The following is a 14524-nucleotide window of genomic DNA, read 5'->3' as shown; positions in this document are numbered from 1 at the left end:
GCCTTCATTTGATATGGCCATTTCAACTTTTAAAAAGTTTGGAACTCGACAAATAATGGAATTTGTATGCAACATTGCAGTCCCAAAATCGAGACTGCAATGTTTTTAACTTTTTAATTTTTGACTGACCATAAACTACGCGCTTCGCAACCTATTTTTTAAACGGCAAAGTCGACTTTGCCGTCCATTTTTGAGAAAAACATACTAATTATTTGATGCCAATGTCAATTAGTGTGCAATAGATAGCAGACTTTTTGCCGAAACCGAAACTGAAAGTTCAGTTTTGTTCTAGCTGCGGCCCGAACCTTCGGCTGAAACATGTTTTTGTTGCTGAAACCTGCCTAAATTGAAACCAAAACTTCGTTCGGACACTACCTACCATTAAACCAAACTCATACAATTTGATGTACCGTAAAATGGGGTGAGTTGGGTGAAATTCGACTTTCAAACCTCGATAAAATTTTATTTTAACATGTGAAAACTGAATGGTGTATATAATAAGTGGTTGGGACGTTTGTATTTTAGTTTGTATTTTATTTTGGGTAGTTCCATTTCATAACTTTGACGATAAAGAGGAAAACCCACCTCACCCCGTAGTGCCTCGTATTTGGGGTGAGAGGGTTTTTCACACAAATTAAGGTGATTTTGGAAGATTGTTGGATCGATTTTTTTTTTATTATGCGTATTACTATATTACTATTACTATATCCCAATTTTAAATTGGAATACATTATTTTTGTAGCAGTAGCCTTAAAATCCCTTCTCACCCCCCTCTCAAACCTCTCTCCCCATTCATAACCCAACTCTCCCCGCGAAACTCACCCCGTTTTACGGTACACAGAACTATTATATAATCTGTGCTACTGCACAGTACCTACACACTCTAGTGTAGGTAGAGCAAAATCACTACAAATAGAGAAAATGTAATTTCAATACAATTCCATTACAACTGGAAACTCGAAACGACGCGACATACTAAACTGTTTTGAAAAGTAGTTTGAAATTTCTTATTAATATCTACCTAATGATAGAACTTATTTTGAATTGCCGGAATGTCAACTTACCTCTAAAGCACGCCACTGATGAGCCTTCCAAATGGATGCCGTTACAATGGATTCATCCAAATGGACGGCATCCTAATATTAAACATTGTACGTTTTTGACATTCACGGACCGATTTTGGATTGCAGCCACGCTATTTGGACTGTTGGAAGGCTCGTCAGTGGCCACCTTAAAGCACGCCACTGACGAGCCTTCCAAATGGATGCCGTTACAATGGATTCATCCAAATGGACGGCATCCTAATATTAAACATTGTACGTTTTTGACATTCACGGACCGATTTTGGATTGCAGCCACGCTATTTGAACTATTGGAACGCTCGTCAGTGGCCACCTTAAGACTTAAAAAATGTTATAACCTAACTAACGAATTTGTGATTTATTAAATCATGTCTTCGTTGATTTTCTTGTGTATGTAAGGGGGTAAATCGGCACCGTGTAAGTACATAATTATTATTGTCATATGTTTCTTTAATTTACTCCGCAGTTAGGATAAATTGACGTTTTTCTACGTTACTTACATTTTCTAATTAATCTACCCTTTCGTTGCTACATGGAATTAAATTGCTAGTTATAATTAGAACAATCCATAGAACGGTACAATATCGAGTAAAATTAGTTGCGGGTAGGCCTCTTCCATGTACCAAGAATGTTATCTAAATTAACGAGTACCTAACTCCACAATGACCAAAACCATTAACCCACCTTCGTTATCGGTCACGCCAACAGAAACCACAATAATAAAACTCAAAATCACTTCCCAAACACGCACTTCACTATTTAAAAAAAACACGTTCGATTTTCAAATTAGTTTTGGCGCGAAACGCTCGAATTTTTTAAACGCGGCCAGCGTTGTGCGCAGATCGCGCGGTACTGAGTTTTCAAAACTACGTTCTGTACCGTTACTACGAAAACCGGTTTCGATGCATTTTCATGGCTGCATCGCTGTGTTGACTTTCCATTGCGTGTTTTACTTGTACCTAATGTACCTATGTTAAAACATATGACCAGAAGCAGTAATGGATTTTAGTTAGGTAAAAATATCAGGCAGAATGTGTTTAAGAATGACAATAGATGGCAGATTGACTCACAGCCTTTAGTTGCGTCATTATTTTACTTGATTAAATGGCGGTTGCTTAAAAAGCAGTCAAATAAATAGCTTGGGGCCATTGCAGCGGAACCTTTTGAGTTTATAAATATGTAATACTTACAAAATCGGGTACAGAAAAGGCTTTACCATAATATAAGTTCAACATGGTTCAACTTATTCCGGCATTGAAAGGGAACGCGAAACTTACTAACTAAAGTCACTAATTTCTGTTTTTATACAATCGGATACTTAAGAGGGAAGAATAGCTTTGCGATCCTATCGAAATAACGGTATTTTTCTATTAAGCTCCATTCCGGGAGAAAACGGTTTCCACTTCTTCACTTTCAAATCACTTTGATTTTGATGTCGATCGCTTCAGCATAAATATTCTGGATTTTTAACGTAACTATCGCTTGAAAAAAAATGTTATGCTAATTATGAAAAAGAAAAACCTATAAACCTTTTCATTGTGTCAATAACATACTAAAAAGTCATGGAGAATGGAATAGTACATTGTAGGAGAGGACTGAAAACCGCTAAAAGATGGACGAGTGAGTGGAGGCCCTCAAATAATATGAGTCCAATTGAGTCCATCTTTAGCGTTTCCGGCCGAGGCATTACATAGTGCTTTTCCCGACTACTGCGAGGAAATAAGAAAACATTTGCATAACTATAAGTACTAGCCCGCGATTTCTCTGGTAGCAAATTACTAGCCACTGCCTGTGCTGTCTCTTGAATTTCGGTAGGCGTCAGCGTAAGAATATCATTTTCTTCACTAGAAGAACTAATTTTTATAGCGAGCGTAGATACGTGTTTCTTGTATTTTTTAGTCAAACACAATTTACACTATCAAATTCAGTGAGTATTTTCCGATACCGCCTTTTTAGGGTTCCGTACCCAAAGGGTAAAACGGGACCCTATTACTAAGACTCCGCTGTCCGTCCGTCCGTCTGTCCGTCCGTCCGTCCGTCCGTCCGTCCGTCTGTCACCAGGCTGTATCTCACGAACCGTGATAGCTAGACAGTTGAAATTTTCACAGATGATGTATTTCGGTTGTCGCTATAACAACAAATACTAAAAACAGAATAAAATAAAGATTTAAGTGGGGCTCCCATACAACAAACGTGATTTTTGACCGAAGTTAAGCAACGTCGGGCGGGGTCAGTACTTGGATGGGTGACCGTTTTTTTTTGCCGTTTTTTGCAATATGGTACGGAACCCTTCGTGCGCGAGTCCGACTCGCACTTGCCCGATTTTTTACTTTTTTATCACTTTTAAGAGGCGTTTTTCTGTTGTTGCTTCAAACCGACTCTAAACTTAGAAGCGTTTATGAAAAAAAAAAACCGGGCAAGTGCGAGTCGGACTCGCGCACGAAGGGTTCCGTACCATAATGCAAAAAAAAAAACGAAAAAAAAGCAAAAAAAAAAACGGTCACCCATCCAAGTACTGACCACTCCCGACGTTGCTTAACTTTGGTCAAAAATCACGTTTGTTGTATGGGAGCCCCATTTAAATCTTTATTTTATTCTGTTTTTAGTATTTGTTGTTATAGCGGCAACAGAATTACATCATCTGTGAAAATTTCAACTGTCTAGCTATGTGACTGAACTGACATAAAAAACTGTAATTATTATTATTTTGTATACTTAGTTTAAGTTAAATGCATGTTGTTTATAAAATTGTGATTAATTTAGTAGCTCGCAAGTTAAATTTCACTTGTGATATTTCCGACATGATTGTAAAATTGTTATGGAATAAACTATCTATCTATCTATCTATCTATCACGGTTCGTGAGATACAGCCTGGTGACAGACGGACGGACGGACGGACGGATGGACGGACGGACGGACGGACGGACGGACGGACAGCGAAGTCTTAGTAATAGGGTCCCGTTTTACCCTTTGGGTACGGAACCCTAAAAAACCACAAACAGCTACAAAAGTAAAAAACGCCTTAAGCGTGAATCGAATGAACTGAGTAAATTAATGAATGGTTTTGACATTTCTTTTTTTTTACATAAGAAATTGGTCCTATACCTATATAACCTAATTTTATTTTAGAAGGAAAAAGTTGCGCCAAAAAAGACCTTTTATTGTTTTAAAATTTTAAATGACACTGATTGCTGTAGCGAACCGTCACCAATGACAGATGATGATAACAATGAAACATTGTAGTAGTGGTGGTTCAGGTGCTACAGCTATTGCCTACTTTCCAGCTTGGTTTTAGACCATCTATTGCCACATTTCCGAACAGTGGCGTGAAAAATATTTAGAAGTGGAAAAACATTTTCTCTTTTTATATGGGCAAGTAGGTAGGTACGGCACGTACCTCCCTCTTAAGTGACAGTTCGATTGGCGAATTTATTTTAATATTAAATTATTGTTAGAAAACAAATAACAAAAAAAGTTTCAAACAAATATAGAATAAAAATAAGCCATAACAGTTTCCACTTTTAGAATGTTTGATGCGCAAACTAGACTTAGGTATATAATTTGGTATAACATCTATGAATTGGGTAAGTACTTACGTCATGTAGATGTAGGTCAGATTATTAAACTATAGAACTACAGACTATATTTGTCTTACAAAAGAGAGCCATTCGTTCTATATATAATTTAAGGGTGCATGAATCATTAAGAGAACTTTTTAAACAAATTAATATTTTAACTGTAGCTTCCCAATACATATAATTATGATAGTATTATTTATGTTGTTAAGAATCTAGACTCCTTCACTAAGAATTCTGATGTCCATAACTATAATACTAGAAATAAAAACAAGCTTGCTATCAGAAAGTTTCGTGTTCGTAAAGTCATTCGTTGGGCAATGCATTCATTTTTAGGGTTCCGTACCCAAAGGGTAAAACGGGACCCTGTTACTAAGACTTCGCTGTCCGTCCGTCCGTCCGTCCGTCCGTCCGTCCGTCTGTCACCAGGCTGTATCTCACGAACCGTGATAGCTAGACAGTTGAAATTTTCACAGATGATGTATTTCTGTGGCCGCTATAACAACAAATACTAAAAACAGAATAAAATAAAGATTTAAATGGGGCTCCCATACAACAAACGTGATTTTTGACCAAAGTTAAGCAACGTCGGGAGTGGTCAGTATTTTTTTCATTATGGTACGGAACCCTTCGTGCGCGAGTCCGACTCGCACTTGCCCGGTTTTTATAACAAGTTACCTGAGGATGCTTTAAGATTACCCTTTCCAGCTCTTAAGAATTACTTAAAAAAGTCATTGATGTTGAAGGCTTATTACAGAGTCGAGGACTACTTGACAGACAAACATGCATGGTCCAAACCAGAAACTGTAATAACGACAAGTAGCAATTAAAAGCATTGTATTATGTGTAGAGTTAAAGGTGACTCAGCTCAGGTAAGAATGCACATCAAATTGTATGAAAGCATCTCATAACAATCAGTCAGATTCATATAATATGTATTCTCATTTCTTTTATTGATTTTATTTTCTTTTCCTTTTGTAAGAATTTGATATGTTTTCTGAAAGAGCTACGTATTTGTATAAAGTTATGTACTCACTGAGTATAATTGCATGAATTCTATAGTAATTTAAATTGTATTTTTCTTAATTACTCGTAATGCATGTTAATTATAAGATGTAATAAGGTTTTGAAAAGATGTGTCCCGCCGAGTTTGTTGCCGGTCCCATATTGGGATACCCTCCTCCAATTGAGGGGGGATTTAAATCTTCTCGGGGCAGAGGTGTACGGTTGGAGCCGGTAAAGGTTTATTTGACGTTCATAAGCGCATTGTAATATGCCTACTTGAATAAACTATTTTTTATCTTTATCTTTTATAATAACAACAAAAAAGCCGGACAAGTGAGAGTCGGACTCGCCCACCGAGGGTTCCGTACTTTTTAGTATTTGTTGTTATAGTGGCAACAGACATAATATATGGACCGCGAGCCACGAACAGATTTCCATGACCAATCGCCTCCCGGGCGATAACTCGTATATTGGTTAAGGGCTATGTATGATGATCCCTCATGGACGTCAGCTGGCACTCCGTTGGTGGGTTGAGCAATGGCAGCCACCGAAACATGTAACAAAATAAAATACATTTTGTCGTCGCCTCCCGTTTGATACCTTGTCAGAAGATAGTTTAGATGTTATTATAATTAAAAAAACCCGTCAGCCGGTTGTATAGCGGTGGAAAGACCGTCAGCTACTTGCATAAACATGTAAAGAATAAGCGCTGTACCTTTTTATTATAGTAATAACTAAAACATGAAACTTTGTATGTAGTATTTCATCAGGCATTTCAATAAACGCTTTACGGATTTGTGGACATAAATGATAGGCGCGTATTTTTTACATGTTTATGCAAGTAACTGACGGTCTTTCCACCGCTATACAACCGGCTGACGGTTTTTTAAATTTATAATAGCATCTTAACTATCATCTGGCAAAAGTATAGGGAGGCAATGACAGATTTTTTTTTTAATTCATGTGATTAACTGACGGTCTTTCCACCGCGATACAACCGGCTGACTATTTTTTAAATTCATGATAGCATCTAAACTATCATCTGACAATGTATCAAGCGGGAGGCGATGACTGACGGTATTTGCTCCTGGCCTGCGGTCTAATATCATCTGTGAAAATTTCAATTGTTTAGCTATCACGGTTCATGAGATACAGCCTGGTGACAAACAGACAGACAGGCGGATGAGACGAACAGTGGAGTCTCAGTAATAGGGTCCCGTTTTTACCCTTTGAGTACGGAACCCTAAAAAGATAAAGGATGCACCTCGCTCAGACATTATTGCATCTTACATGCAACGATAGGTAATCATATATTATGTACATAGTAACATTAGTAACTTAGTAACAAATATAAACGCGCGGCTGCGCCCAATACCAACCTTCGTGCATTCCGACAAGTTTCACTATGACGCGTTGAAAGGGTTTCGTTACGATTATTAATATTTTTAGGGTTCCGTAGCCAAATGGCAAAAAAACGGAACCCTTATGGATTCGTCATGTCTGTCTATCTGTCCGTCCGTATGTCACAGCCACTTTTTTCCAAAACTATAAGAACTATACTAGGTAAGTAGATGTATTCTGTGAACCGCATTAAGATTTTCACACAAAAATAGAAAAAAAAAACAATAAATTTTTGGGTTCCCCGTACTTAGAACTGAAACTCAAATTTTTTTTTCTCAAGCCCACACGTGGGGTATCTATGGATAGGTCTTCAAAAATGATATTGAGGTTTCTAATATCATTTTTTTCTAAACTGAATAGTTTGCGCGAGAGACACTTCCAAAGTGGAATGGCATACGTGGCACAGCTCTGAAACTACTAAGCTCGTATTTAACTGACCGTACCAAATATGTTGAGATAGCTGGACATAGTTTAGACTGTACTACAGTTTCCGATGAAGGCGTTTTAACTTGTGGAGTGCCTCAAGGTTCAGTGCTGGGACCACTTCTGTTTGTGGTGTTTATTAACGACCTACCGGATTGTCTTTAAATATATAAATAAATAAATATTGGGGACATCTTACACAGATCAACCTAGCCCCAAACTAAGCAAAGCTTGTACTATGGGTGCTAGGCGACGATATACATACGATATACATATAGTTTCTTGTGGTACACCGTATCTTTATGCGGACGATACTAGCATAGTTCTTATGGCAGACAGCATTGACGAATTTAACGAGAAAGCTCTCACGTGTTGGACGGATCTCACTGGCTGGTTTTTGAACAACGGATTAGTCATTAATTGTGATAAAAGCTTCTATATGTTATTTCAGCGTAGTATTAATAGTGGTGACTTTCAATGTGATCTGCCTATACACAAAGCCAACTGTGTGCGATTTTTAGGCGTTGAACTTGATCCTTACCTACGGTGGAATAACCAAATAGACAAAGTCCACAAGCGACTGGCTAGTGCTTGCTATACAATGAAAACACTCATGAAAACAAGTGACAAAACAACATTATTGATCATTTATTACTCATATTTCGAAAGCATAATACGTTATTGTGTTGAAGTTTGGGGTAATGCAAGTAAAATTAATTCCATCCTGCTTATGCAAAAAAAAGCTATTAGAATAATAGAAGGCTGTAAACATGTACCAGTGACCCATAGACAGATGTTTGTAGATAATAAGATACTTACTATTGTTTCATTGTACTTATATCGCATTTGCCTGTATATTCATAAAAATATCAGTGAATTCCCAAAAGCCAGACAATACCTTAACCACAACTTAAGGAAAACAAAAAATTTAGCTCTAGTTAAGTCCCACTTCAGTCACTTTAATAAGAGCATAAATAACAACACCATTATGGTATACAACAAATTAAACGATGAGATAAAAGATTGTAACGATATAAACACCTTTGACAGAAAACTTAAGCAATATTTTTTAAGCAGACCTTATTATACAATCGATGAATATTTTGCTAATGCACTAGATTAGACATACTAGAATTATTTACTGAATTATTATAATAATTTTATGTTAACTTATTTTAAATGTAAATACTGTTTTAATGTATATTTGCATGTATACTTGTATACTTATAGCAAATAAATTATATGACTATGATTATGACTGTGGTAAAATGTGTGTCCCCTCCCCTTGTAACTTCTAAAATAAGAGAATGATAAAACTAAAAATAAATATATGATGTACATAGATTACCATGCAAACTTTCACCGAAAATTAGTTTGAACGAGATCTAGTAAGTAGTTTTTTTTAATACGTCATAAATCGTAAACCGCACTTTTATTATGTTACTTGCTGTTACGGAACCCTTCATGGGCGAGTCCGACTCGCACTTGGCCGCTTTTTTTATTAGCCTGTGTGTGTGTCCCACTGCTGGGCAAAGGCCTCCCCTCTCCCTTTCCAATCCTCCCTGGGCTAAGCAAGATCCCGCCAATAGTAGAAGAGCCGGCCGTAAATTTTCTTATAGTTGAATTATCGAGAAGATGGAATTGCATTTGTAGTGGTTGTATGCTGATAGTACAAGAAAATAGAAAATTCAAATATAGAATGCCTGTAAACAAACAATACTACTACATATGCAATTCCACGCTCTCGATGATTCAACTATACCGACTTGATACCACGATGAAATGCACAATGGTTTCCCATAAAAGTGATGCTAAGTCCGAATTCGATAGTCTGCCACGGCGGAACTTGCCGAAAGTACGAAAAAGAAGGCCACTTCCGGTGCGAAAAAAGGGGGCTGATTTAACCCATCTGATACCGAAATAATAGTTATGGCAGCAGTTAGAAATGTACATGTAGACACATAAAACCGAAGTCTGCTAGTATTTTTTTTGCCGGAAGTGCTTGGCAGACGCTCTCAAAGGTGGCCACCGGGACCCCTAATTTAACCCATCTGATACCACCATGAAACCAATTCCAGGCGGTAGGTATGAACCCTCATGTCAGGAATATATAAGTCTGCCAAGGCTTTTCCTGCCGAAACACCTTGGCAGACGAGATTATGTGAGCAAGGTAACCATCGGTTACCCTACACTAACCCATCTGATACCACCATGAAACCAATTCCAGTCGGTAGGTATGAACCCCCATTTTAGGAATATATAAGTCTGCCAAGGTTTTTCCTGCCGAAACACCTTGGCAGACGAGATTATAAGCAAGATGACCATCGGTCACCGTACACTAACCCATCTGATACCACGATGAAACCAATTCCAGTCGGTAGGTATGAACCCTCATTTCAGGAATGTATAAGTCTGCCAGAGCTTTTCCGGCCGAAACACCTTGGCAGACGAGATTATGTTAGCAAGGTGTACATCAGTTACCCTACATCAACCCATCTGATACCACCATGAAACCAATTCCAGTTGGTAGGAATGAAACCCCATTTCAGGAATATATAAGTCTGCCAAGGCTTTTCCTGCCGAAACACCTTGGCAGACGAGATTATAAGCAAGATGGCCATCGGTTACCGTACACTAACCCATCTGATACCACCATGAGACCAATTACATGAAACCAATTCTAGTCGGTAGGTATGAACCCGCATTTCAGGAATATATAAGTTGACTTGGCAGACTGGACTTGTCAAACAAGGTATCAGATGGGTAAATGTAGGGTAACTGATGTACACCTTGCTAACATAATCTCGTCTGCCAAGGTGTTTCGGCAGGAAAAGCCTTGGCAGACTTATATATTCCTGAAATGAGGGTTCATACCTACCGACTGGAATTGGTTTCATCGTGGTATCAGATGGGTTAGTGTAGGGTAACCGATGGTTACCTTGCTCACATAATCTCGTCTGCCAAGGTGTTTCGGCAGGAAAAGCCTTGGCAGACTTATATATTCCTGACATGAGGGTCCATACCTACCGACTGGAATTGGTTTCATGGTGGTATCAGATGGGTTAAATTAGGGGTCCCGGTGGCCACCTTTGAGAGCGTCTGCCAAGCACTTCCGGCAAAAAAAATACTGGCAGACTTCGCTTTTCTGTGTCTACATGTAAATTTCTAACTGCTGCCATAACTATTATTTCGGTATCAGATGGGTTAAATCAGCCTCTTTTTTCGCACCGGAAGTGGCCTTCTTTTTCGTACTTTTGGCAAGTTCCGCCGTGGCAGACTATCGAATTCGGACTTAGCATCACTTTTATGGGAAACCATTGTGCATTTCATCGTGGTATCAAGTCGGTTAGAAAATTTGCGGCCAACTCTTCTACTACAACCCGCTGGAACGCATCCAAGTCGTCCCGCCATCTCTTTCTCGGTCTGCCTCTGCCACTACCCAGCTAGTGGCTATCTTGGCCCATCTGTCACCATGCATGCATGCATAGTTATGAATAAATAAATAATAATATTTCTGATTTATAGGGAATATTACGCAAAAGGGTCATTCTCGCATTTCGTGCAAATCGGTATTATTTGCAATTTGCCAAAAATGTGATGGTGTTTTCGAATATCTGTTAATGCAAGGTTGTAACATAGGACCTAAAGTATATAGGCCCGAGATGAACAATTCTAAAAAGGTGGTTATTTTCTTTATATTTGCAATTAACCCCCCCTATTTTCATTCCTCTCTGCATGTAATCCGTGAAGTTATAACTTTGACCTCCATTTGAACCTTAAGATACTAAAAATAGAAAACTTGTTGTTGGTTCAGTAAACAAGTAATTTAGTTATGTTTTATATCGTATAATATTATACGCTAAGAAATTAACAATAAAACTCTACAGCCTTATAAGTGTATGGTCCAAGCAATTCCTTCATTACCGACGCGAGAAATGGATTAGCTATATTTTGCTATATAGCAAGGGTATATAGCACTTCCCGCGGATAAAACACATTGTTCGTCAGTCAGTTGGCCGCGTGCTACCGCAGCGGTCGTCCGTATGTTGCTTTTGACGAAAATACCTACGTTCTCTCGTGTCGGGAAGGAGTGTGGTTCAGATAAATCTTCATCGCCATCTAGTGATTTATACAGTAAGTACCAATTGTACATTATTAAAATTATACCTAATTGATGTGTTTTAGGGTTGCCTTTCGTATGGCTTATTCTGCGAAATCAAGGTCTGATATCAACCGACCTAGGCGACGAAAACCTCCAAAACTTCATTCATATCTGTTTCATTCATTTCTTTTCCTTCCAATTTTGCCAGGGAAGGTAATGAACGAATTTAGAAGGTAATGATAATGTAATTGAGGCAGTGCATTTAATGGAAAGAGGGTTAAGTTATTATAAATAGAATGTTGGTATAAGCATTTAAAACTGTATGTAATATTATATAGGGGAGCCCAACTGGTGATTTTTGGATTACTTGGACTAGAGCGCAGTAGATTAACATAACCGTCCGCTCTTTATATAATACCAGGGGCCCGTTTCTCAAAAGCTTGTAACTTGTAATACAAGTGGAAGTCCCTTTCTAACAAAGGCTGTCAAAAAGTGACATCCGCTTGTATTACAAGTTACAAGCTTTTGAGAAACGGGCCCCAGACCGCACTCAAGGACTGTGCTGAGAAATTTGACACGTTACTAAGAGACCAAGTGAGTTGGAATCATCTGATACCTGTCGACGATAAGGTAGAGAACGGGGCAAATGTTTTGAATAAAAGGCAGAACATAAACACAGGCCAATAAGCAATAATATTGCCTCCGCCGTCAAAAGCGACAATTCCCAATCCGTGCGTGATAAATCTCAGAAAACTGATACCAGCAGTAAAAAGTGGTGTAAAAACCTTCTCAGGGCGGTGGACCATCGCAAGTTCATCCATCTGTGGAATGTAGCGTGAGGATCGGAGGACATACGGGCATATCTGCTGTTATTCATGGTGCAATGTCGACGAACTTAAGCTCAAAGGGGACTCCAAGACTTTCAAAATAGGAGTACCCTCGACAATGTATGAATCATGTTTTTTTCCAACTATGTACTCCCGATAATCGTGGTCATTTCGTAAATCCAACGTCAATGGGAGTCAGACAAAAACCAACCAGTAATACTTAGTTCGGAATCCTGATTCGAAACCTTCACTGGATCTAATTTACCAAAATGCAAGGGGTCTTAACACCAAAGTAAGTTTTTCGGGCTTCTATGCTGTTGGTCCAGACTACTTAGGTACCTGCATATATCTTAAAGGGGTGTTTAGAGCATTTTAATGGACCAATACACTCCATGCTTAATCTGGTACCTACTCTCCACAAGTACATATCTTCACCATTGGAAGATTCCACGGGTAAGACCGATCCCAAAGTCAAGGTATTCTTTTCTTTCAGCTTTAGCAAAGCTGTTTGAGTCCATACTCCATGGCACGTTGTCAAAACAAGTGCAACCATTATTCCTGTGCAACACTCAGCATGGTTTCAGAGCGAAACGGTCTGTGGAAACTAACCTGACCTTGGTTGACACCATCTCAGAGCATCTGGATATGGGTATCCTGGTAGACGTCCTGTATTATGATTTCCGAAAAGCCTTCAATCGTGTGGGTAACGATGTATTCCTACACAAACTAGACGCTATTGGGTTCAATCCACATTTGCTTAACATTTTTGCCAGTTATCTGCGAGATCAACCGCAGTACGCAACGACCAGCATGGACACTTCGTACCAGATCCGTACCATACTCGTTCTGGTGACACCCAAGATTCAATCTTGGGGCCTTTCCTATTTGGAATAATGGTCAATGACCTGCCCCCGGTTATCCATAACGCTTGTTGTCTACTCTACGCCGACGATCTTAAATTGGTATATTGAGTTGAGAAGGAGGAGGATTGTAAGTTGCTACAGGAGGATGTTTCATCTCTGTTCCAATGGAGTCGGGATAATAAACTGACATTCAATGCGGCTAAGTGTCAAGTGTGTAGTTTTAATCGAGCCCTATTTCCTACACATGTACAATATTTTCTTGGACCTGAGCCAATAGACTTGGATCAATAGACTCTTGTAATAACAAGAGTCGTCTCAGTAAAGGATCTTGCGGTCATATTCGATACGCGGCTAACATTTCACGACCACATAAAAGCACTTGGTACTGTAGCTTCAGTAGATTAGGCTTTGTCACTCGCAACGTCAGAGAATTCCATGACCCTTGCCCCATAAAAGTTTTTTACAATGTTCTGGTCAGAATCAAGTTGGAGGCGTCAGCATTAGCCTGGATCCATTACGAGTTAACGTACATTCTACTAATTGGAAAAGGTCCAAAAGAATTTCCTTAAGATGTACTACCAAAAAATATATATTTTAGGAACCCTGGGCTTCATTTCTTTGGAGGTGAGGCGCAACTTAAGCCTACTACTTTTAGCTTGTTGGGATTTTCGTGGAGACCCTGACTGAGGCTTGTAAGACTTTTTGTACCGGACATTAGAAATATAACCCTTAGGCTTCTCCTGGTGCATCTCCTGTTGACTCATGACTGCTTGAGATTTTGCGAGTTTATGGAGCTGCGGTGGATGGATTGGCAGTCGAGTGTATTTGGATGTTAATTTTAAATTAAAGTATGTTGTTTCTCAGTGTGTTGGTGACAAGACTGATGTAGTGCTGTGTAAACATTAAATAAATAAACAATACGAAATACGTCTTCAATCACGTAAATTGTGCTTGACAATCGCTACAAGCTAGGTGGTAAATCATAAGTCGCGATTGTCAAGCCGGAGTATTTGTTAAGTCGGCTTGATTGTCTGCACAGCGTTTAAGACACGTGATTTCAATGTTGTTAATTATATTAGCGGTGTTAATTTTCGTTAAATAAAGTTTTTTTTATTGCGATTTGATAAGTTTGTTTCATTACCGTCCACTGATAAAATTACCATCCATGCCCATTTCATTACCAGCGCGTAGTTCATTACCACCAGTCTTATTAAATGAAAAGGAATAAGGTTACGAAGGTGCCTT

The 14524-nt window shown here is 38.7% G+C and overlaps 1 protein-coding gene and 1 long non-coding RNA gene across 2 annotated transcripts in view; one reads left to right on the top strand and one right to left on the bottom strand.

The window, feature by feature from the left end:
* Positions 1–1936, bottom strand: part of LOC134800831 (rhophilin-2-B) — a 196179-nt gene extending 194243 nt beyond the window's left edge. Inside the window, exon 1 of the mRNA XM_063773388.1 lies at positions 1767–1936. The gene's annotated coding sequence lies outside the window, so the exon portion shown is untranslated. The remainder of the gene's footprint in view (positions 1–1766) is intronic.
* A 5167-nt stretch (positions 1937–7103) lies between these two features.
* Positions 7104–7453, top strand: LOC134800872 (uncharacterized). The gene is made up of 2 exons (XR_010145576.1): positions 7104–7307; positions 7345–7453. It is a non-coding gene; the product is annotated as an uncharacterized LOC134800872 (long non-coding RNA).
* The last annotated feature ends 7071 nt before the right edge of the window (positions 7454–14524 follow it).

Source organism: Cydia splendana, chromosome 20 (genome assembly GCF_910591565.1).
Source record: "Cydia splendana chromosome 20, ilCydSple1.2, whole genome shotgun sequence".
NCBI classification, from domain to species: Eukaryota; Metazoa; Arthropoda; class Insecta; order Lepidoptera; family Tortricidae; genus Cydia; species Cydia splendana.
This window is presented reverse-complemented; position numbering and strand designations above follow the sequence as displayed.